The 22,500-nt window shown below is 43.9% G+C and overlaps 1 protein-coding gene across 1 annotated transcript in view; it reads left to right on the top strand.

Moving 5' to 3' along the window:
• MEIS1 (Meis homeobox 1) overlaps positions 1-48 on the top strand; it is a 140,041-nt gene extending 139,993 nt beyond the window's left edge. The window contains exon 13 of the mRNA XM_007464098.1: positions 1-48. This exon is cut by the window's left edge and continues 1,201 nt beyond it. The gene's annotated coding sequence lies outside the window, so the exon portion shown is untranslated.
• Positions 49-22,500: the final 22,452 nt, after the last annotated feature.

The raw sequence follows: 22,500 nt of genomic DNA, 5'->3' as shown, positions 1-22,500 counted from the left end.
GTGCAAAAAGGACTGGAAAAATGAACTGTATTATTGCAATTTTTTTTTTGTAAAAGTAGCAGTTTGGTATGAGTTGGCATGCATACAAGATTTACTAAGTGGGATAAGCTAATTATACTTTTTGTTGTGGATAAACAAATGCTTGTTGATAGCCTTTTTCTATCAAGAAACCAAGGAGCTAATTATTAATAACAATCATTGCACACTGAGTCTTAGCGTTTCTGACGGAAACAGTTTGGATTGTATAATAACGCCAAGCCCAGTTGTAGTCGTTTGAGTGCAGTAATGAAATCTGAATCTAAAATAAAAATAAGATTATTTTTGTCATGCTGACTCCACTGCTTGAAAAATTTGTTTACTGCCCCCCAAATTTTTCATGATCAATGCAGTAAATATAAAACTTAATTTTAGCTCCCTAAGATACATATGCATTTGAAAATTTGAACCACAAAGTAAATTATTTAATAATAGTCACTGATTTCTTTAAGCTGACTTGATGAACTAATATCAGCAAATGTAAGGCCTAAGGGCACTAAACTGACTGTAGACTCCGATTATAGCCAACAGAATTACTCATTTAATATCAGTGAAATTATTCTTGCACCTAATGGCAAACCTAAGGACTGAGTTACATCTTTCACTAAGGATGTTACCTAGGATGAGCCGTATATGTTTATTAGGAAATTAACTACATGAATGGAAGAGACCAGACTTCAAAATCTAATTTTTATAAATATGCTCTGTGTTCTCATTGGATAAAACTGGTTATTAACCAATTTTCCAGAACAGCTGTACAGAATTTCTGCATGGCAGCCAGCTAAATGGTACAAAATAACATGTTTAAGCTGTAATAGCTTATAATTTCATTGAAATAAAATTGCAGCTATGAAAAGTGCTCCCCAAAGCTAAGGAAAATATACAAATATTTTAATTAAGGCAAATTCGTTTTAAAAAATCAGGCTTTTAGTAGTGACTGCTTTGTAAACAAAGGATGGGTCAGAGGAGAGTGCCTTAAACTCAAGCCTGACATTCAGGCCCATGTCACCCTATAAACCCGCCCTGAACAATTCTATTTTTATTTGAGAAGAGAAACCAGCTGTGGGTTGGGTTTACTAGGTGACGTGTGATTGACTGACTCACCTGCTGGAGCGGCAGAGCACTCTCTCACCTTTTGTTTATGGGGCCTTGTTTCTGAACACGTGGATCAGCAGAAAGGGAGCGAGGCTCAACCCAACCTTCTGCAGCCTCTCCGCGCCTCCGCCCATCCCCCCCCCAATGTATGGGATTGTTTCAATTTCCTATTTGGACCCAGTGGCAATTCTTCGTCTACATAAATAGTCCCTATTCGTGAAATAATTCTCTTTTGATAGGTGGTTACTAGCAGTTAACAACCATTTATTTACTTTAAAAATTAATAATAAACTTTATAAACTAACCATCGATTTGCCCCTCCTCTCCAGTCCGTGCCCGGGTGAGTTGGTTATTTTCAGCCTTTATTCTTGAGGAAGTTCTTGCCGGGTGGGGGAGGGAAAGAAAGAGGAGGGAGGGAGGGAGGGAGGGAAGGGGGGGGCAGGCACTAGGAGAAGGGTACTAGTGAAGGAGAATTAGGGACTATGGAGGCTATGGAGAATCAAGATCATTAGTGTTCAGTGAATTAGAAAAAATAAAACAACCTGTGTTCTTTCCCTGCGTTCCCCCCTCTGCGTGCCGGTTTTATGTGAGCGTTGCTGTCGGCGGGTCCTTTTTCCCCCTGCCTGGGCATCCCTACCTCCCCCTTAATGCTATTTCAGCTTTTCCTCTTGCAAATTTCAGAGCCAGCTCCGAGGTTATTGAGGACCCTTAACCGAAAGACGGAAATAATAGAGGTGCTGAGAGTGTTTTTGATGTTTCTTAAAAGGCAAAAACAAAACGCCCTCTTCTAAACAAGGGCACGCAATTGTACCTGATTTTTATTTTTATTTGCGGGGGGGTGGGGGTGGTGGGCGCCGGTTGAATGAGGCTACTTTTTAATATGATTTAAATACTTTTCCGAAAAAAAATTTAAAATTCCCCTATCATATTTAATCAGCTGCAATTATAACACATTCGAAATGAATAATATGCCTTGACAGTATTTTTATTGTTATTGTTCATTGCATGATGTTCGACTGCTTTAGAAGCACAGGAAAGAGAAGTAAACGCGCTACAAATGGGGAATTACCCTCGTTTAGCATTAAAATTCATTTAGATAAAATTGCCACAAACATTTAAATGGGAAGATTAGTTCCCCCTCACGCCTTATTGCACTCGCTCAATGGTTCCGTTAAGAACATTTTACACGTTGGAAATTCCGTCTTCTCAGACGGCTTGCTGTTTCCTAGTTACCCACATTCAAAGCAAAGGCAGCAGCAAAGGCAGCCGCAGCAGCAGCAGCAGGAAAAAAAAAAAAAAAAAGTTTTGGCAACTGGTCTGCAATTCATCCGCTTCTGGCCCCAGCCTCCCCTCCGCCCACAGCAGCCCGCCCCCACCCATCACCTTTCCCCTCCCCACCTCTTCTCCCCTCCCCCCCACTAGGTAACTGGCAGAGTTCTGTCGAGGAAACACGTTGCTGAGTTGTATAGTATTTGTATATAATGTTAATACACAGAACTATCAAAAAGCCAGTCTGTCCCTCTCCCAGTCTCCCCACTCCTGCTTCTGCTCTGAATTGAGGATTTACTTTGAAAGCGCTGAGTTTCTCACATCCCCTGCTCTGAGCCCACAAGGCACGTTTTTTGGCTTTCTTTTCTGCCGGGGCATTTCCAGGAACTACACCACTGATTCTTGCCTGTTTTAGAAACGTGTGAAAGAATTACTTTGAAAAAGTCCGTGCAACGTCTAGTTTCTCCCTCTCCTTTCACCGTCTCTCTTTGCTTCTCCCTCTGCCTCTCCCTCCCTCTCTCCCCCTTTCTCTCCCTCCTTCCCTCTATCTCCCCCCCTCCCTTCGCAGAGCCGCTGGAAAAGAAGAATGTCGGCTTCGACTGCCATCTTTTGGGGATTTGGAAAAACGACTCGGTAGGAATCCGAGGGAGGCGGGGGGTCGCGAGGGGTGGGGGGAACCCCCTTATTATCCCGGGTCGGAACTGGCTCCTTTAATCTGATGCTTAAATATTTGATGTGGAAAAATTACCCATAAAATTAGTTACTAACAATTTCAAATTGAAATCACTTATCGAATTATAAACGCATTAAAGCTGTATGGATGGTATTAGGAGTTCCTCGGGAAGCAACGGGTGTCTACTTCCAGTGCGACCGGCCAGAGAGCTTCGCTCCGGGGAGAGGCACCCCCGCGGAGCCCGGGGACGGGGTGGGGAGGGCGGCGCTCGGGGCGCGAGCGTCCCCGCCGGGGGAGGGGACGAGCGGCGGCCAGGCCCGGGTGGAGGCTCCGGCTCGCTCTGCTCTAGGAGGCCGGGAGAAGGGAGAGGAAGGAGCGGAGGTGGGAGGCTCCGACCCCGGGAACTAGGCGCCTACTAGGAAACTTTGTTCTGAAAAGAAACAACACCAGCGCCACCCGCCCCCTCCCGCCCGCGTCTCCCACGCGGCGCGCAGACTTTGCGCGCAGGGTTGGTCGCTGTGCGCAGCGTCCCCCGAGTCTGCGGCCGGGGCGGGAGGGGAGATGCCGGTGGCCTGGGGCTGGGGCTGGGGCTGGGCCCGCCTCCGCCTCCGCGCGCAGAGAGATCCCGCGGGCCGCGGCGGTAGCTTCGAGGATCCGGGCCTGAGCGCGGCGGCCCCTGCGTCCTAATCCTGAGTCCTGGGCGGGTGCAGGGCGGACAGGTCTCTGCGTAGAGCCCAGAGCACCCTGGGGGTGGGGGGTGAGGGATCGGTTCCGGCACCTCCAATAGCCTCCTACCTCCTTCCCAACCCAACAGGAAAGTCAAGTCTAAGGGGCTGCAGACTTCGTCTCTGGAGACGAGGCGACCCCGGGTCTGCGCAGAAGGTTGTGGAGAGGTACCCCCCTCCTGGGGGACTCCGGGCTCCCTTCCCTCCGAACGGCTCGGCTCGGGGTCCTTTGTGGTGGACGAGAGGCTTCTTGATGGACTCTGCGTCCGACCCCCGCCACGACTCCGGGAGCGGGACTGCGAGAACTTGGGACCCGGGGCCACTTGGGACCTGGCTAGCGCCCGCCAGGCGCACCTAGGGAGCCGTGGGCAGCACCCCGACGCCTTGGGCAGGAGCTCCTCGGGATCACTTTAAAGCCTCTGCAAACTTTCTCCTGCCTTTCGGATCCCAGCAGGTCCTCGGCCCAAGTGAATACAGTAAAAACCTGCCGCCGATGCAGAACTCCCGGGTCGGCGCTTGGACGCCGGGTGGAGTGGCGTGGAATGGGGTCGTGGGGCGCCCTGCCTGGCCAGTCATTTCACCTCGTTTCACTCCCCTCTCCTGGGCCACCCCTCACCCACTTGACTGTGGGGCAGCCCGTGGCACTCAGGTGGCCAGGTGCAGAGTCTACACGGGGCTGGGAATCCCAGGGCCCAGGACAGAACGGCGAAGGAGAGAGAGTGGGAAATCGCCTCTTGAGGGAGTCGCTGATGGCGAGGAGGTGGGGTGAGGAGTGTCTCATTTTGGCCCCATCTGCCTGCCAACGAGTCCGTAACGTTCTCTCCCAAGGCGGAGCTGTAAAGGAAAAAACAAACAAACAAAAAAACCCCAACATACTGAGCAATCAGTGAGCTTTTAGGAGTCTTTGCCCTAAAAACGGGTAACCCCGGGGGTCTTGGTGGGGAGATAAGGGGCATTTGAGGGTCTCAGTTACGGCGGGCCGCGCCCTGGGGTCGCCCTTCCGCGTCCTGCCTACTACCCGCCCGGCGCGCTCAGCCCACCGCGGGGAAACCCAGGCGCTGAAGCCCTGGAGAAAAGGGATTTAGTTTTAAGCCAGTCTCCCATTGATCGGGTCGGTAATTCCTACCCCTGCCCACTCGCAGACACACTCACCTCTACCCTAAAGCATTAAGTTCATTACGCGAGCAATGATCTTAATCTCCAGGCGGAAAACGAGTCCCGGGACCTCGCTGATTGGGGGAGCAGTGAATAAAGTCACCTGCTCCCGCACCCGCCCGGCCGGCTTCTCAGGGCGGGGGGCTTCGAGTGGCAGGGTAAGCTGCGCAGGGGTCCCGAGTTCCACGCCGGGGCGTTTCCCGCAGGGGTCAGGGAACCCTGTGTCTGCCTTCTTCGGGATGGCGACCTTCTCGAAGGGTGGGATTGAGCTCGCTCGCTTTCTTCCTCCCCTCCCATTTTTCTTCTTGGGCCTACCCCCTCGCATTTCCGCGCTCTCTTCCTCCTCCTTCCCCCCAAAGTGGCGAGTTCCCCTTCCCTTCCAAGTGTCCCCAGGCACACACGCCCCCACCCCCACCCCCGCCTCGCAGCCGCAGGTCCAGCACGCAGTCCGGGTAACCCATCACCTCTTGGCGCCCAGCCACTTCACCCACCAGCGGGGTCATGGGTGGATGGGGATCGCTCAGCGAAGCCCTCTTGAAGCCACTTGCCGAGGGCACCCTGGGGCCTTTAAACAACCGGATTCCTCGATCTAGGGGAGATCCCTGCGCCCATTGATAATTCCAATTCAAAGAAAGTCAGCGAGGCGGCAAACACCCCTCGCAGACATTTGCTCCCCATTCCCACCCACCCCCACCCCCAACACCACCCTCCTGCCTTGGCATCGAGCAGCGTCTGACACCGCAGGGAGATGGAGGCGAGCCACGCGCCCCAGTCCTTACTGGCAGACCCACGAGGCGCCAGCTTGTTCTGGAGACTCAGTTTCCACCGGACAATCATGCAAGCGGGGAAAACAACGCGATGGCTGTGTAAACCCCGTTTCCCTCACCACCACCCCCCATCTGATTTTCAAAGCATGCATTTTCAGGTAGTCCTAAACTGTGAACAGCGAGCTTTGTGTGTTATCTAGTGGGGGTGGGGATGGAAGAGGAGGAGCCTCCCACCGCCCGCTCCGGTCTTTAATGTCTGAAATAACGAAATGCCTGTGTGGCAGCTGCTGCTTGAGCCAAAACTAACTCTTTGGAAGACAGAAAAGAGTGAAAGGCGAAGAAAGACTGTTCATTTTTTTTCCTTTGGTGCCGTTTGGGATGTCATCTGTTTCCTTGGCGACTGTGTTCAGCCCCAGGAGCCCCTGGGCTCCTGGATTGTTAGGGGGGAAAAAGCATGCTATTTCTGCACCGTCATTTATCACTGTCACCGCATAATGATTCCCCTTGCAGCCCCTTATTGATGTTTGTAATTGCATTATCTCATAAAGGAGGATGATCAATGAAACCGAGCCGTGCATTCTGGGGTCAGAGGAAGCCAAAGTACTGTTTGTCCCCTTTAATACAACAAGTACTCATTATCTTTAGGTCTGCATTCAAAAAATGATCTGATCTGGGGCTGACCCTGTCGGACATCCCAACACTTTTTAAAACGCGGTTTGTGTAACCTTTTGCTTAAATGCGAAATCAAGTACCTGTCTTGCATTTCAACGAAACAAGATGCTAAAACTGAATGGGAAAAGCGTTTCTTTTTCTTTTTCCTTTTTTTTTTTTTTTTTCGGGAGGGGTGCGGGGGTGCGATCGTCTGAAGATGCGCGCAGTTTTACACTGCAACTGCTTAGTGAGATAATGTAGAAAAAGCAACCCCCATCAACAAGGGACCCAAATTATCTAATGAATGAAAAAATTGGGGTGAGGGGGGAAAGGTATCTGGGAGCATTTAATAAGGTCGGTATTAAAAGATCAGAATGAAACCACATCCGGTTTAATTAATAAGAGCTGTAAACTGAAATAATTCCCCATGATTCTGCCCTTGCTTCTCCCTTTTACAGAGTCATATCTCTTCGTTTTAGATAAATGACTTTTGTGCCTGTTCGATTCTCACAACAATAACTAAATCAGTTGCACGCTCTGTATCTGAAACCTTCTACAAACTCCAGCAAATAAAAAGAAGTTCATTTGTCTATTAAGGCAAGTATTTAGTTGAGCAGAAATGTCCCAGTAACACTGAATGGAGTTCATGTAATCCCAAGAAAATCAAGTCATCTTGTTGCACTGAAGTAAATGAAAAAACACAAAGGAGGAAAGGTCCAAGTGTAATTTTAAACTAAATGCATTATTGGACTGTCACAGTGAAAACTGTGCTTGTGTGGCTGGGATGGAGGGAGTAGACATCAACTTAGCTCACATTTAACTGAAAGGTTTTATAAAGGAAACAAGTATCCCAGGGTTGGTTATCATTTTAATTTGTGGAAAGAGGAGAAATGGAGACAATTTAAATTCATCATCTCAGTACATTAGGGTGAGTAACTCCTTCAAAGACAAAATTAAGCAAAGAGCTTATTTTAAACATTGCAAGGCTGTATTACCAAAAATAAGTTTCCAGTCTTCTGAAGATGAATTCTTCCATGTTAATAAGACTACCAAAAAGAGAAAAAAGAAAAGACTAGGACCAGTTGTTTATTTTAAAAGTTCTAGAAATAATTTCTAAATAATGTAAATCAATATTTTAAATAAAAGATCTAAATGAAAAACCTTCACCATATAAGAAAATGAGGACTAGTTAAATAAAATAGTGCGTCCCGATAATTTGACACCTTGACATAAGACCTTAAATCGAATGATAGCAAATGAAGGGCAAAAATACTCCCCTTTGGAAAAGGAACTTTAATAATAAAGCTTTAAAAAAGTTTTAATTGTGTCGAACCATCATTTAATTTTTCTCTAGGGCAGATTCTTCTAAAAAGTATTATTTTCCAGGAATTCTGTTAAATCACTTTGAAATAGTATGTGTTTTGTATTGTTTAAATATTGTGGCACTTTCGTTCCTTGAAAGTGCTCAAACTGAAATGGATATGCAGCCACGCATATATTTACTATAAATGGTGTCTTGTCGTTAACATAAAATATTAAAGGGAAAATAAAACTTTGGGCTTTATCAGTTGAGATAGAATTTTTTAGCATACTACTCTGATTTTCCAAAACACACAAATGAAACGCCTTGATTTTAACCAATCAACACAAATCTTTCTCTTATTTGGTTGGGGATCTGGCATCCTGTACGTTTTCTATTTTTAATATTTACTGTTATAGCCCACGGTTAAAATAATGAAAAATTAGTTTCGTTTCAGATATTATTTATTTATGGAACGAACATGATTAAAACATAAACACACACAAACTGCAGCTGCAACAGAAAAAAAAAAACTTGATTTACGGTTATTAAATCTTTGATCGTCATGTAATGTTTCTTTTTCTACCTTTCATTTGCATTTTAATCTATCGAATCTTTACAATTTTGCTGCTTCCTATTTCAATGATTGATTACAGGTCTGAAATAAGAAAAACCAAGCCTAGCTTTTCTTTTTCCTTTCTTCTATTCGCTTTCTTTTTTCTTCCCCCCCCCCTCCTCTTCCCCCTTGTTAGATTTCTGAAACTTTCTCTCAATGCTAATGTAGACGGGACAAATTAATTCTGCTCTTTTAAATGTCAAAGATATAAATAAAAAATGTTTTCTGTCCCAAATGTGAATATTTTCCCAGTCGTTTGTTTTCCAGTCGTAAAAGACCATCCCAGCAAAACGCAATTAACAGTGAAACACACACCCACGGCGGCGTCGATTTTTTAAAAAGGACGTGTTTTTTGTGAGTTAAAGAAAGGTGAGAAGTTCATCGTCCCTTCATCATCAGTAGCCTGGCGCGCGGCTTCTTTTCTCTCTTACACACACTCAGAGATTTGGTCTCGAGTTCTATCTGTGATCTAAGTCACACAAACAAAAACAAGCCTGGTGGGGGCTTGCGGTGATTAAGTTGATTTCTTGAGACAAGCAGTATAAAGACAAAAGGGGAAGCGACGCAGGACTGTTTGTTTTCTTTCCCCAGCTTACCACTGCCCCTTTGCCCCTTTCTCCCCCCAGCCCCCACCCCACTCCCTCCCCCGATTTCCCCCGCTTCGCGGATAAGATGGTCATTTGCTGACCGCTTTGCCGGTACGCGTCACTTTTCGCGCTGGCGTGAAAGCGAGTGTGGCGGTGGTTTTGGAAGGCGCCGGCCGGGCGTAGGCTGGGCGCATCCTCCCGGCAGGGCTGGGGCGGGGGGGCGGGGGCCCTGGGACTCTGGAAGGCTCTGGCCGGGAACAGATTGCGCCTCGGGCCCGGCTGGGGTTCGGGCTCGGGGTGAGAGACGCGCACCTCGCCGTAGCAGAGGAGGCGAGCCTCAGGTGCGAGAGCCCAGGCCGGATGGGAGCGCGTGCAGCCTCTCCCGCCAGCCGCAAGTCTTGGCACCTGAGAGGAGCGCCCGCACCCCCAGCCCAACTCCGCGTCTACGGCTCCGGGCCGAGCCCTCTCGGTGAGGTTTTAATGCCTGCGGGCGCAGAGGAGCCGGCAGAAGAGTGAGGACCGACTTCTCCGGCGGGTCCAGGCTGCTCGCGCTCTTGTCCGCGTGTGGCGCGCTGTGCCCGGGCGGAGGGCGAGCCGGGGGAAGTCGGAGGGATGGGACGCCCCCACCCCGAAATCTCTGTGTGGGCAGGCACACTAGCAAGAATCGGGGTGAGGGCCGTGAGAGGGAGAAATGGCCCAGGCAGAGTCTTTCCAGATCGGCCTCTGGGCTCCGTGCGCACCCAAGGGCGTGCCCACGGACTGGGGCGCCGACCATCTTTCCCCGGCCGGGTCCCCCGGGCTCTGCGTAGCTCCCTTTCTCCTAGAGACCCCAAGGGTGGCTGCTGCGAGGGGGTCGATCTTCATTAAAGTGGACGCACCAGGGGGGGGGGGGGGGGGGGAAGACATTTGATCCGGGTCGACCCTTTGTCTTGAAGCAGATTAGGCAGCCTAGAAATAGGAGGAAAAACAGAAAGTCTAGACAGGAAAACTTACTGTGTTCACAAAATATAAAAATGAACCGAGAGGTCTGGTACCTCAAGGGGTGAAGATAGATCCTTGTAGACAAGAGGGAAGACGAGACTGGGAAGATTTAAAGTGAAAGAAACCGCAGATTTTTAAGAAAGTAATAGTAACGTGTCCCATACACTACGGCTTTATTGTTGGGTAGTAACTACCCGATTTATTTATTGCCAGGTCTATATAATAGAGATGACCACAAACTCAAGATAAATTCTTAGGCGCCCAGCCGGACAATTCTTTTTTTATTTAAGAGAGCGAATCTGAAAGGTGAGACTCATCTCCCCTCCTCAAAGATCCGTCTTGCCTTCTACCATATTAAAAGCATGACATGAAAATAAATAAGTGCTGCGGGGTTTGTGTGGGTAGGCCTGCAGAATTTATTTCAGGTGAGAGAGGAACATACACTGAATATGAATTTCCGCAGGAGCTGCGGAGTGATGTCTTCTCAGCGCCCCCCCCTTCCTCCCAATCTCCCTCCCTTTCTGTGGGAGCAGAGAGCGTCCCCTGATAAAAACATTAATGTGTCATGTCTCAACTCCCTATTCCTTGACATATAGGTTTGGAGAGAGGTGAGGGGCAATGAAAAATGCAAAATGCGTCCCCAAAGTAGGTTGACTTGCTGGGACTGCTTAAAGCGATTCCCGCCGACAAAGGGAAGAGTGAGTTGCAATTACGACTTCCAGTAGGGGGGCGGTATCGGAAATATGTTAATATCATTTCGAAATATGCAAAATGATGCAAAAAGTTTGCTGTCCTCGATCTGGTACGGGCCCTCACCAGCTGGACAGGTCCCAGGGGGAGCCTCCTGGCTCTTGGACCTGTCTGCTTTTCTTGGCCCTCAGTTTCTCTCCCCTGCGCAGGGTAAACAATCCTAGAGTCAGGTGATGGAATTATAGATGACCTTGCTCGTCGACCGGCGAGGGCAGAAGGGAGAGGGCGACCTCAGGTATTGGCTCCATCTGACGCAATGGCTGCAAGAATACTCACCCGGTTGGCCTTGAACAAGGCGGCCTCCGGACGCTTCTCACCTCTCACCTGCGCTCGGCGACAACTCAGGCGGATCGGAGCCTGCCAGGTTGAAGTCAACATTCTCTCCCGATACTTTTTTCCCTTTCTTCCTCGTTTTTTGGGGTGGGGAGTAATTTCAGACATAGAGTGTGTCAGTCTCACAATAACCACTTATATTCAGAACTTCCTTTGATATGTTTGGTCAGGATGAAGACACCTGACAGTGAACCGCGATGAAAAAGAGAGTCGCAGAGGAAAAGGGAGGGGCTGTCGGGTGGGGTGAGGGAGAAGGGGGTGTGTGGAGGCAGGGATGGGGTGGGGTGGAGATAGAGACCAAGAGGCAGAGGGAAGTAGAAGGGATGGGGTGGGGGCAGGTAAGGAGAGAAAGAGAGCAAGAAGCTTCTTAGAGAGAGAAGAGTCTGTTGCAGTAATTTGGTGGTTTGTTCGAGGGATGATATTATGAGGCTGAGAACGAGGACGGTCCTCGTCAATCTTTTACAATCTCGGTGTCACTCAAGCACAACTTTATCTTTTCACCAGAATATCTGTTTCAATGATTTCCATAAGCACATAAATTATAATCTTCAGAGCCTTCAGTATTTCTTTCGGTACTTTATTAAGTGTTATTGCAGAAGCCAGTTATGAAGTGAATGATTCAACTTTCAATCTTCTGAACATTAACGTGTATTCGACTGAGTTTCCTTTTCCAAATAATCTGAAATAACAAAAAGAAACTAAGCTCATTACATGAAAAAGTGACAGGCGCTTTGCTCTCAGCCTGGCAAGTTGCCTTACTTACTTCAAAGGATGATAAACTAATTGTTTCCAGAGTTTATAAGTAATTAAGCTATTATTCGGAGAATTTATGAAAGTTTTATTCACGATAGAATTTTCTAGTTAGAATAGCCGAAGACAAGTCTTCAAAAGTACCAAGATTTTAATAGTTGAAAATTTGCCCTTATTGTTAATAATGAAAGCTATTTTTATTTTTAAAAGCATTAGAAAATGTAAATAAGTATAGTTTTTGTCCAGAGTATGTGCTAGGTGGAGGTCATTATGTATAATTAATGCTGAAAGGAAAATGAACGTGTAATGACTTCCAAAGATTAAAACATCTGTAACTACCAAGTTAAGTTTTAAAAGGTTAATGTTAAAAATCATTCAGCTCGATTCATCTAAATGTGTCGGGTAGGAAAATATATATCTAGTGTCTTTTTACAATTCCATATACAAAGTTTACAAAGGAAACTTTAAAAATTTTTTCAAATGTATTAAATTCAAACAAACTTTTTTCTATATTTCAATTCACAGTTGTCATTTAAAAAATTAGTTTTTCCCTAAATGAAGAAATGTTCATTAAAGGAAAAAGTAAAACTTTAAAATTTTTAAAAATTTTAAAAATTATTTTAAAAACTTCAACAAAATGGATGGACCTTAGTTTAATAGACATATTATTTATATATAACCATTTACTATTTTTATATATTTTTTTCCATCAAGGTGGCATCAGCTTGGTTTCTTATTTTTAGAAAAAGTCTTTTTCATTGTCACATGGAGCATTTGAAAACTAATGGGATCTTCATTTTAGAAGAAAACATCTTTGAAAAAGAACAAGAAATAAATGTGAAAATCCAAGTAAATGACTATAAAATCTCATAAAGTAAAATAAATTTTCTGGAAGTCTTTTGCAAAAAAATTAAATTGTGAGCTGGTTCAATACCCACTCCCTTCACTACAAAAAGTCTGAGTTGGCTATTACAATCATCAGACTAGCAAAAAATATATAAGACAGAGACACTTGTTTCAAGTAAAATTCCTCTAAAGCAGAAGTCTGGGGTTTACTGGAAATTAAATATGAAATCTTCTGTGTGATTCAGACCTGTCATTGTGTCACAATGTCTGATTCGATATATGCTGTAATACAATTTCCTTTATTTTAATAGACTAGCATTACTTTATTAAAAAACAAAAACAAAAGTACCTTAGTTAGTAGCATTGCAAACCCAGTTGTCTAACACCATGACGTGATTGACCTTTTGGACACCAGGCACACTTGGATTCACTTTAGGACACTTTGCTGCTTCAACTGACTTCATTACAGAAAGACAATGGTGAGTTTTTTGCAGCTGGTACCTGCAGTACGTCTCACACACACACACACACACACACACACACACACACACACGGGCCATACCTTGCCAAGACAGCCACCACTGTGATTCACACCAGAGCAGGAAGTCAACTCTAGGCACATTTTATAATAGGAAATATACTGTTACGATGAAGGGGGAATGAATTCTTTTTGCACATCCCTCCACAGTCTTAAGGAGACGATTATAAACCTGTTTTCTGGTTTCCTTGCAGTAAAAATATTGCCATGTTAAGGGTGCTGCGATGACTTTAATGTTTAAGGATTTTATGGTACATTGAATTCAAGATGTCCATAAAAATACAGTCCGGATAGAGACATACTGTTGTACCACACTTATGCCCAAGTTGAAAAGGATTCTCCAGTGGAGAGTTGTGGTAGGGTGCGATGGGGATGGCGCTAAATCAGCGACCAAATTTCCAGGTACTTTGATTGATAATCCTGACTCTACAGCTAGAACATCATATCTTTTATCTTAAATGGATCTTTTGCCTGGTCTCTAAATGATATTACTATATTTCTGCTTTGTAAATCACGTTGCATTGCAAAATGTGGTAAGGAATTGCTTTAAATTATATTGGATATAATAATAAAGTTCCTCTCTCAGAAAGCTCCAGGTTTTTTCTGGAGGAGTCCTGATTCCTAAGGGAATAAGTCCTCTGTCCTCAAAGTTGTGAAGGTCCCTTAGAATCCTGAGATGCTTTCCTTTGAGTTTCCCTGCTTGGCCACCAGACAGTGCCTTATTGTTCCAAAGCAGTTGCTAGGGTAATTAATACCTGGACTGATTAAGTTGCTTCAATGAAATAAAAGGTGACTTTTCCACCAATGACAGGACTGTGATCCAGCGGACTGAAAAACAACATGCCGTACTCCAAAGAGAAGGAAACCCAACTACTAGCGTGCCTTCCCCTTTCATGAAAAAATCCACAGTATGAAAAAAAATCCACATTTTTACTAGCTTTCACTGAAATTCTGTGTTATTCTATTCCGGGTCTTGCCTTAAATCTTTGTATATTTCTAGCATATTACATGGAATCCTTCTTAAGACCGAAAAAGCTGTGTGTGTGCATGCATGTGCACGTGTGTTTTAAAATCTTGAGCACCTAATGTCCCCTAAGCTGTGAGCAGGACATGGGGGCTGCTGAGATTAACAGGACATTGTCTCTGCCCTCAAGAGCTCAGCCAGGGGTGGAGCCGATAAGAAAACCACAATCCCAGCCCATAGCAGTATACACAGGTGCTATGGAGACACAAAAGTTAAACCAGCAACCTGGAGGAAGAGAGCCCTTGAGAGCCTTTGTGATGGGCTCAAGGCAGGAGGAATACAGATGAGGAAATGTTTTTTTGAGGAGATGTTTTCTTTTTTATATCCAAGTTCAACCAGGAAAACAGAAGCCACTCTGAGTATTATATATAAGGGAAAGAATTGACCATAGTGAATTGGTTACCCAGGGGACAGGAGGGGCTTCGAAGGCAACCAGAGCTGAGCAATCTCAGAAGGCTGTTGCCCCAGGTAGACCAGATGGACAGAGGAAGCAGGTCTCAGACACCAGGGGTCAGTCGCCTCGTAGAAGATGTAACAGGGCAACGTGTGTAGTGGAGCTGGAGCTATGGAGAAGATAAGCGAGAGAGAAGTATTCTGCAGTCTTGTCTTTCACTCTCTAATCCATCACCAGGACCCCCTTTCAGCTAAATCCAGCAAGAAACCAGCTGATGCAGAACCTGGGAAGCACCAGATCAGCCCTCCTACAGTACAGAGCAGGGCAAAGAAGAGCTTTGATTGCAAACTATGCCAGGAGCAGCACAACTTCTAGGCAGACGTGACCCTCCAGTGGCCTTTTCTTTTACCAAGTGAAAAGTGTTATTGTTAATTTCTGAATAGATTAGTTTGAGACTGTTGAAGGAGAAGGGTATTCCAGGCAAGGGCCCTGGGCTGGGAAAGAAAGTGGCTTACTTAGAAAATGACAAGTTTGCCACTGTGGCTGGAGCAGAGAAGCAGGAGGAGATATCGTAGGACATAAGTTGAAAATCATCACAGCTAACGGTGTGAAATGACCAGTGGCTTCTGTAACAGCTCAACTTGTTAGCAAACATTAACCCCCAGAGGCCAGGGTAAAACAGATATAGGGACTATACATGGCATTCCTACAAAGAAACACGGGCAGCCTTTTTGACTACCTTTGACTACCTTAATTTATACTGTTGTTTGAATCAGCCGCAAAGCCAGTGGGGACATCGATCCAGTCATTTGTGTGAACAAATTAGAAATTGTTCACGAATCCCAAGGAGACATCCTTGTGGCTAGTTTGGTGTTCAGAGGACTAAATCAAAGATTTTCTCTACTCCCACATAGTAGCAATAACCTGATCTGTGACCTCACAGACGTCAAGCTCATGAATGATAGTCTGAAGGCGGTGGGGCCTGAGAAACCAGCGAGGAGGCTGTTGTGATAGCAGTGGAGTCCAGGAGTGAAAGTGATGAATAAGAGAAGATATTTAGGAGACAGGAGGCTGGTATGGGTGCAGGGGGTGGGGAATAAAGAGAAGATGAAAGAAAGGGCATGATTTCTGGTTTGGAAATTTGGGCAGATTGTGGTTCCATTTGCTGGGGCAGTAACTTTAGAAGAAGGGGCATGTTGGAAAGAAGAATGATAGCTTGGTTTTAGAAATTTTGAGTTTGAGAAACTTGTGGGTTATCAAGATAAGATGTTCATTCGGAAGATGAAGACATAGCCTTTTAGTAGAGAGGAGTGGGCTGGAGGTACAAATTTGGGAGGAGCCATTGGAGTATATGAGATCATTCTGGATCTCTTTCAGGAAGTTTATGGTGAAGGAAAGGCTTGGAGTAGGGCTGTCAATAAAGGGCAACATGGTGGGGGGAGGATATCCGATTTTGAAGATGGGGAAGACTTGTGCATATTTGTATAATGAGGGGAAAGGGGATGGAATGTTGAAATTGCAACAGAGAGGGTATGCTAGCCTCTAAGACTGAAGGCAAGGCTACAGATGTATGTCCAGGTAGGGGTTGGTGGAGGAGAAATTTGGGGGCAGTTCACACCTGATAACCTCAATTTTCTTTTTTGAGATATGGGTAGTCACTTGATGATGAGTGAGGGGTTAGGAGGGTAAAAAGGTTTTTGCACTGAAAGTCCCATATCCTGCCAGGGAACCCACTTAGTCCTGGACAAACCAGGAAGATTGGTCACCCTAAGGGTAGCAGAAAGGGAAAGACTTGAGAAGGTTAAATGTTAATATCGCAATGGAAAATGGGAGAGGAAGCTGACCAGAAATGCAAAGCTTGCTTGTCAGTGTCAAGGACAAAAAAGGAATTGGAGACCAAGGGGCAGCCTTTTGTGCATGGCTGTGTGATTTTCTTCAGCAACGTTTAAGCATATTGAGTTGTTTTATATCAGGGGAGAGTGTGTTAACTCATCCACTTGTTTGTGGAGGACTTTTTTTTTTTTTTTTTTTTTTTTGCCTTTTGTCAGTTAACATTTTCTCAATTTTTTAAAAATTTTCACTGGAGTATAGTTGATTTACAACGTTGTGTTAGTTTCAGGTGTACACTTTTTTTTTTTTTTTTTTTTTGGCTGCATTGGGTCTTAGTTGAGGCATGTGGGATCTTTCATTGCGGTGCGTGGGCTCTTCATTGCGGCGCTGGCGTCTCTCTAGTTGTGGCCCGTGTGCTCAATAGTTGCAGCGCGCGGGCTTAGCTGCCCCGTGGCATGTGGGATCTTAGTTCCCCGACCAGGGACTGAACCCACATCCCCTGCATTGGAAGGCGGATTCTTAACCACTGGACCACCGGGGAAGTCCCTGGAGGACTTTTTGCAACGCAAAGTCTGCAGTGTCAGAGATCTCATTCTGGGAGCAGGAAAACAGTGAAAATCAGTGGCAAGGTCACCAGAAACAGAGTCGCCTGTTAGGTGGAAGATTTTGCCGTCAGTGGTGTACAACATCACTCTTCGTCATCACTGACATATTCATGTCATGTTACGTAATTGACAAATATCAGAGTTACAACATTCCATGATATCCTGAGGCACCTGTGAGGTATAGTCAAGTCTTCATTATACAGCTTCTCTCTAGAAGAGTAACTTAGAGCAGTGGCTTGAGAGGAGACGCAGGGAGCTAAAGGCCCTCAGCCAGCATGAACACTTGATGTCTAGTTGCAGGATCTCTCCACACGCCCCGCAAAAGACATGCCACAGGAAAGTTTTGCCTTTGTCATTGACTCAATTATATACTTTTCTACCTGGTAGTATTTTCACCTTTGTTGGTTATAGAAACAAAGATAAAGGTAACCCTGAGGTTGTCTAGCTGGTAACAGGGCAAATGAGGCAATCGACTCCAATAAGTTGATTCAAGTAAATATCTGAAGTATTTGCCTTTTCTTTTTAGGAAAAATGAAGTTGGATAGCTTTCAAGTAGGTAAAGAGATGTTTTCTCTAAATTTTGCTCTATTATTAGAACAAACCAGTACCTCTATACTTACAGTGGGGGGCAGAAAGAGGGTACAAGGGGAACCCTGCCAACGTGAGTTTGGTGAAAATCTGAAACTCGGTTTGGCTTGGGGAAGGTGTTCAAAAACCATGTGAAATTTGTTTCAGCTTGGCTCAAAGACTCTCCATAAATGGGCTGAGGATTCAGGCAATGGGAATGTTATGGGCCACCCAAATTCACATGCTACAGCCCTAACGAGGGGTTGCTTAGTACCTCAAAATGTGACTGTATTTGGAGATAGGGCCTTTAAAAAGATAATTAAGGTTAAATGAGATCATATGGATGGGCCTTAACCCGATATGACCGGTGTCCTAAAAGTAAGAAGACATTTGTACACAAAAAGAGACACCAGGAAAGCACACACACACAGAGAAAAGCCATGTGAAGACACAGGGAGAAGGCAGCCATCTGCAAGCCCAGAGAGGCCTCAGAAGAAATCAAAGCCAACAGTAGTTTGATTTTGGACCGTCAGAACTGAGGAAATAAATTTCTGTTGTTTTCCCCCCCACCGGTCTGTGGTTTTTGTTACAGCAGCCCTAGCAAACTAATACCGAGAGAAACTTAGAGTTTGGAGCCCTCAACAATCTGAGAAATAGTAACCACATCAGCTGTTCTTTTTTTTTTCTTCTTCTTTTAGGTTTGGTCTTTTTTCTTTTTTTAAAAATAGATTGATTGATTGATTGATTTGGCTGCACCGGGTCTTTGTTGCGGCATGCAGGATCTTTAGTTGTGGCATGGGGGATCTAGTTTCCTGACCAGGAATCGAACCCAGGCCCCCTGTATTGGGAGTGCAGAGTCTTAACCACTGGACCACCCAGGAAGTCCCAGTTGTTCATTTTTAATATAAAAATGAACCCAGGATATGTCTGCTAAGAAAACCCTGAATTTACCTCCACCTTATTTATGCATCAGATATTTATCAAATACTTTTTCAGTGCTTTCTATGGGAGAAGACTTTATCACTCTTCTCTGCTCCTGGACTTTCCTGAACCTCCTTCACCTCCTAGTGCATCCAGATCTGCATAACCTCTATTGGAATCATTTTTAAAATACAGTATGTTTCAAATGATAATGCTGCATTTTTATGAAGTTTGGTTATGGAGTTTGCAGGCAGCATTTTCATTATGTGTAGTAGGAATTAAACCTGCATCTGAGCACAAAGGTTAAGTCAATGATTTTACTCCCTTTATTAACTGTGAAATTTAGGCCAGTCATCCTATCTGGTTAATTCTCTTTAGTATTTCGAATATCTCAGGTTGATTCTAATGTTTGGCACTTTTAATTAAAAATGATTTTCTCAAATCCTCCTAGGCACATGATGTTGACAGGAGAATCTCCATGGCATCAAGTTGTGTGTTTCTGTGAATAATATGTTGATATCGGATTCTACTGAAAACAGATCTGACTTTGTCTTGTGAACCTATTTGTAGCTGTTGACTTAGAATAATCTATGCTGATTTGTAAAGTCTGCTTTAGAGAAACCATGACAGGTGAGGTACTGAAGCTGCTGTGAACAGCAGGATGTTCATTAAATGTTTGCCTACGTGAATTTTCCTGGTGTTTGTTCTCGGGAATAATATGGGTAGTTGAGAGCTGGGAAATCTTATGAGAACGAATCCTAGCATCCTCATTTCCCTATTGTATGACTTTGGTGACATCAATCATAGTGAGTGCCAGTTTATTCACCTGTAAGATAGGGATGAATTCTACCTTCCAAGCCTACCTTGGAGGGTATTGAGTTAGCATCGTTGTCATCGCTGGAGTTGGAGGATGGGCATCAATTTAGGTGGGTTTAAAATGTTAAAACCTTTTTATTATGGAAAAATTTCAAACATACACAAAAGTAGAGAGACTGGGACAACAGGTCCCCATGTATCTATAGCCCAAATTCAAGAATTAGAATGATCGACACTTTGTTACTTCTTTTTATCTGTTTCCCTCCTTATTTATTTATTTACTTATTTATATTAGAGTATATATTGGAGTATTGATTTACAATGTTGTGTTAGTTTCAGGTGTACAACAGCAAAGTGAATCAATACATATATCCACTCATTTTTAGATTCTTTTCCCAGATAGGTTATTACAGAGAACTGAGTAGAGTCCTTATTAGTTATCTATTTTATATATAGTAGTGTGTATATGTCAATCCCAATCTCCCAATCTATCCCTCCTTTTTTCCCTCCTTTTCTCACTGTCTCTTTTATTCTGGAGTATTGTACATCAAACACTAGATACCAGTTCCTCTCACTTTCATGTACTTTAGAATGTATCTTAACTAATAATGATTTTGTTCTGCCGTAGTTTTAAATTAAAAATTTTTTTAAAAATAACTTTTCATTTTGATATAATTTTAAACTTAAAGAAAAGTTGCAAGAATAATACAAACAACTCCTGTAATCCTTTACCCAGATATCACTAATTGTATACATTTTGACTTTTGCTTTATCATTCTCTCTCTTTCTCTATCATATAACATATAATTTTTTCCTGAACCCTTTGAGATTGAGTTGGTGACATGCCTGCTTTTACTACTAAATACTTTAGTGGGTATGTTCTAAGAACAAGGACATTTTCATACATAAATACAGACAAATTATTAAAATCAGGAAATTGAACATTGATGCAATACTGTTATCTAATCCACAGTCCATATTCAAGTTTCATCAATTGCCAAAACAATGTCCTTTATATATATTTTTTCCTGACTTAGAATCTAATCCGGGATCATACATGACATTTTACTTGTCATCTTTCTTTAGTGGCCTTAAATCTGGAGTAAACAATTTCTCAATCTTTCTTGGTCTTTCCTGACCTTGACATTTTTGAAGAGTACAGACCAGTTATTTCATGGAATGTGCCTCAGTTGAGGTTTGCATGATGTTTCCTTATGACTGTACTCAGGTTATGCATGTTTGGCAAGGGCACCACAGAAGAGACGAGATGCCCTCAGTCCACAGCATCAGCTGGCACGTGATGTCTGTTTGTTCCAGTACTGGTGACATTAACTTTGCTCAGTTGATTAAGGTGCTGTCTGCCAAGTGAGAGATTGTTTGAGATTATTGTGTAACTATCTTCTTCCTCATCAAACTTTTATTCACTGGTTTTCACATCCACTGATGGTCTTCTAACTCCAACATTTTAATATATTTATCAGTAGGCATTCTATTGTAAAAAAAAGCTTTCCCTTTTTCCTCCTTTATTTATTTATCCATTTACTTATTTCTAACCGTATGGACTGATGGATTCTTGTTTTATTTAATGGGTTCTGCTTCAATAGTACATTATTTATTTTTATGCTATTATTTCTCAGATATGGTCAGTGGGAGCTGCTCTCACTGCCTTCTGTCTTTTTGATGGCCCCTAAAGGAAGCTTAACTTGATACCTTCCATGTTGAAGTGGAGACTGAGGTTGGCAGTCACATTCCCTTGCACAGTATCTAGTAGCCACAGGAACAATAGACTTTCCAACCAAATCCTCCAGGTTTCCAGCACATCCTTGGAGGGAGTCGGTATGGTCAGCTGAGGAGATGTAAGTGCACCCAGGAAAAAAGCCTGTGTTAGCCTCTTATTTTGCGCCCAAATAGTGGCTTTCACAGCAAGAGTTCCCCACTAAAAAGTCAAGCAACGGGTTTCCTAATTTCTGGCTTCTGTCTAAAACAGGTTTCTTGAGCCAGTTAATTGAACATAAATTACAATTGACCTTGGAGGGATTAACTTGCATTGTGGGGTCATCTCAGCTGTATAGCTATTTGGGTGCTTTCTGACTGCCTGAGCTTTTATGTAGTTTTCAGCTAAGTTAGCGAGGGAAATGTACCACTCCGGGACAGTACAGGAATTGTTGACCTTCTCTGGTCAGTTTGAGGTCAAGGAATTAATGTAGAGAATTACCAGAAGATCTATAAATACACAGGTTTCTTACATGAGAGGTATCGTTAAAAAATACTGTTCATTTTACTTAACTGTTTCAGATCCATGTGTAATATTTGAATGGCAGTCGTATAAAGGAAATTTTGCTGTGGGGCAAAATAAAAATAACATTTAAATTAAAATTTTAGAAATTACACTAGCAGTAGGTTTTCTAAAGTCCCATAGTGATTGAGTCATTCTGACATTGCAAATATATTAGATGATAGACCCTATATTGAAAAGAAGATTTATTCATGTCAGAGGCTGAACACATTCTTTTGAGGTCATTTCAGTGCTGAAAGTAATTGTATCCTGTGTTCTAAATTTTTCTCTGCCTCTTTGGTGTCTCAAGAGGTTGAATTAGAAATTGGCATGCCAGTTTCTTCCTGGTGAGTGAGTGGAGAGAGTATGACCTTTGGAAATACAGACCTGAGACCAAGTAATGCCACTGTCATTGATTTGTTCTCTATCTTTCACTAGTTCTTTTGTCATTCCAGGCATCAGTTTCCTCATCTGTAAAGAAAGGTTTACAACTTGTAGGATCAATGCAAGGAGTAAAAGCTATAGAAAACTTTATGATAAAGTATAGCGCCTGGCATAGAGGAGGCCCCCAATGAATGTGACTTCTCTTCCATCCCACTCCTGTTTCTAACAACATTACAATCACCTTCATTCCTTCATTGTTTATCATGTGCCAGGCCATGACCTCAGTGCTTTATGTGCACTACTCATGAGAGAGGAATTATTATTTCCAATTTACAGGTGAGAAAACTGAGACCTAGAAAGGTTAAGGGCTCTTGACCAAGTGTTGATTCCGGGGTTTCAAGTTCGACGCTAGAGCCCAAGGTCTTAATCATTATGCTCTTCTGTCTCTCATAACTATGACTCTTTGAGACCATGCACTTTTCATAGAGTTGGAGTAGTAACTCATGGGTTTACACAATACAACTGAATACAGTTGAGAGTCCTAAGTGGTAGGAAGGGAGAATTAACCTGGGGTAGAAACAGAAATAAGAGTGCAGAAGAAAAGTAGGGAAA

This window comes from Lipotes vexillifer, unplaced genomic scaffold, assembly GCF_000442215.2.
Source record: "Lipotes vexillifer unplaced genomic scaffold, Lipotes_vexillifer_v1.1 scaffold311, whole genome shotgun sequence".
Lineage (NCBI taxonomy): Eukaryota > Metazoa > Chordata > Mammalia > Artiodactyla > Lipotidae > Lipotes > Lipotes vexillifer.
This window is presented reverse-complemented; position numbering and strand designations above follow the sequence as displayed.